General features: G+C 42.2%; 1 pseudogene across 1 annotated transcript; it reads right to left on the reverse strand.

Moving 5' to 3' along the window:
* Positions 1 to 2,328: 2,328 nt before the first annotated feature.
* On the reverse strand, positions 2,329 to 2,707 carry LOC308244825 (large ribosomal subunit protein eL31-like; annotated as a pseudogene). Its single transcript has one exon. The product of its transcript is annotated as a large ribosomal subunit protein eL31-like (transcript).
* Between the last annotated feature and the right edge of the window lie 263 nt (positions 2,708 to 2,970).

The following is a 2,970-nucleotide window of genomic DNA, read 5'->3' on the forward strand; positions in this document are numbered from 1 at the left end:
TGAAATTTCTTTTGTGTGTTTTAATTGGGAAAGAACAGTGTTAATGTTAGTGGTCTCTAAAATAGGACTTCATTTATTTTTAAATGTGTTTGGGAGTGAAGTGAGTCATTCTTCAATTTCCTTAAAAGAAACTAGGATGAGTCCTTTCTTTAATACAAATTAATGCCAAACTCATTTTCAAAGTGGCATATTGTGACTTACTGGTAATAAATATTGGTTTGCTTTGCCCATTTTGACACTAAAAGCCAACATGAATTTTGCTTTATCCTCTTAGCAGCTAAGTAGATGTTAATTTAGCAAAGTTCTTTTATTTATTTGCCTCATTCATTCATTGATAACAACTTTAGACTAAAAAAAAAAAATCTGCTGCTTATTACTAATAGTAACAAAGGTAGAGAGGGCTAACGTGTCAATGGATATTAATATAAGGTAGCCAAATTATACTTGGCATCACAAATTACGTCACATTTTTATTAGGGCCCAAATTTTACTCCCTAATTACTTCCTATGGATCATGATTCCTTGCAAAGTGCACCCTAAGTATTCCCAGGATGTCTCACTTGTCCCAAACTCCTACTATATCTGTTCCACTGGATTACAAAAAAATAAAATCTCTCCTACTGTTCCATCTAGCAAAGCAATTCTTGGCTGATGACTACTGCTGCTCTATTGAGCACTGGTGGGAACTTAATACCATCACATGCTGTTCCTCTGCATTCCACAGTCCCTCCGGCAGCTTTGCCAGGTGCAGCCATTTTCCAGAAACAACCACACTTATCTCTCGAGGTGTCCAAACTGCATTGTTGTCCATAGCAGAGGTGGGCAAATGGCTCCCTCACATTTCTATCTTACTCTATGAGTGCAGTGCCAAAGACATTTGGCACCCAGTGAGTTAAAGATTTTAGTCAAACCCTTCTTTGGGTTTTTACTTGAAGCCATTTCGTTTTCACTCTTTGGCACCCAGAATGTGTCCAGGGGACTAGACCCAAGACAGATTGAGTAATAATCACTGAGCTGTATTCAGAATCTTTATTCCACTAGCAGAAAATACGGCCAAACCTCAAGCTGAGAATCTTCTATGCTCAATTAAAAAGAAGAATGATCAAATTATTTTTTCTTATTAAATTTACAGAGGGATAACATTTGAATTGAATATTGATAATATTTTAATTAAAAATTTTTTGGATGCAACAATTCTTTCTTACACCTTCAGTTTTTTTCATCATTAAAATGATAATCATGGTATTTCTAATTTCCAGTTCAACATAGAAAGAGCTTAGAATTTTCCACTCCATTCTGACAAGTAAGAAGTTAAACAAACTGAAATATCAACTCTTCTTAGATCTGTCAGAGAAGCGAGGTCACAGGACAAACCACCGTTCCCCAAACTGGAGAGACACACAGACAAACACAAAGAATCACAACTAACTGGAGCAGAACCCACAGTGGGAACCAGGGCCAGGGTGGGAAACCTAACCTGTCACTGATGAATTTCTGGAAGCTCAGTGTGGAGAATCTAATAGTTAAAAACACCAGGGAGACCAGGTTGTAGAGGGGGCCCCCAAACGTTGGTACTCTACCAGGAGCTCTAACAGGTCCTCATACTTAATTTAGGAGAAAAATACCTTCAAGGGTTCCAGTAGGGGGAGGGGAAAAGGAGCTATTTTGAAATATTCCAGAGCAGGGGTCCTCAAACTACGGCCCGCGGGCCACATGCGGCCCACCGAGGACATTTATCCGGCCAACCGGGTGCCGCTGCCTGTCCTGCTTAGCAGCCGACTCCTCCCGGCCCGCAGTGCGCATAGGAATTTGTTCATAGTTTGTTTGTTTTTTAAACTTTAGTCCGGCCCTCCAATGGTCTGAGGGACAGTGAACTGGCCCCCTGTTTAGAAAGTTTGAGGACCCCTGTTCCAGAGCATTCTGTTCTTCATAAGGCCTACCCTCCAGAGAAACTATTTTAGCATAACATAAACTATTGGAGTTTTATCACGACCTAACTCACTTGGGGGAAAGGAAATACCCAACTCAGCTCACACCAGCCAGACAATCCCACCTAAGGAGGAAGTGGTGGTACTGAGAAGCACCTGTGAAGTCCACATCCAGCCGCGCAGGTTCACTAAAAGTTGGAGACCTAATCATAGGTCTATACAATACTTCTCTCCCCAGAACATACCACCCAATTACTAACCTATTTAAAACAGTTACTTTCACCCAAGGTATCTTATTCCACTCAGGCTACTATAACAAAAATACCATAGGATGGATAGCTTACAAACAACATAATTTTTTTTTTTTTTGCAGGTGCATAACTTTATTTGACCATCAGCATTAGTTCTCGTCCACATTAACGGTCTGTAGATTTTTTTAAAGTGGTGACAGGCACATAGGTGACCAATGTATACAGATTGTTTGGTGAATCTTCATCCTCATTACGTTTTCTGGACAAACGTACCCGGATACTATATGGGACATTCCTTCTTCCTTTGGCCCAGACAGCTTTGTTGAGCCTGGTGTCTATGCACACGTCTGGAGTCCCTATCTCCTTCATGGCAAATTTCCGGATCTCCGTGAGTGCCTGAGGGGCACGCTTCTTGAACCCGACGCAGTGGATGCGCTTGTGGATGTTGATGGTGTACCTCCAGGTCACCACCTCGTGGATGACGGAGCGGCCCTTCTTCTTCTCGCCACCCTTCTTTGCGGGAGCCATCGTGCCGGGCAGGTTGGAAAGAAAGAGCGCGGGGTATTGTGGGAGAGGGAACGCAGGGTCGCAAATCCAAATAACATAAATTTATTTCCCATTGTTCTGGATGCTGGAAAGTGCAAAGTCAAGGTGGCAGCAGATTTGGTGTCTCGTGAGAGCCTACTTCCTGGTTCACAGACAGTCACTTTCTGATTGTGTTCTCACAGGGCAGAAGAGGCACGGGAGCTCTCTGGGGTCTCTTTTAAAAGGCATTAGTCCCTGATAATATA

Source organism: Plecotus auritus (genome assembly GCF_963455305.1).
Source record: "Plecotus auritus genome assembly, chromosome: 3".
NCBI classification, from domain to species: domain Eukaryota; kingdom Metazoa; phylum Chordata; class Mammalia; order Chiroptera; family Vespertilionidae; genus Plecotus; species Plecotus auritus.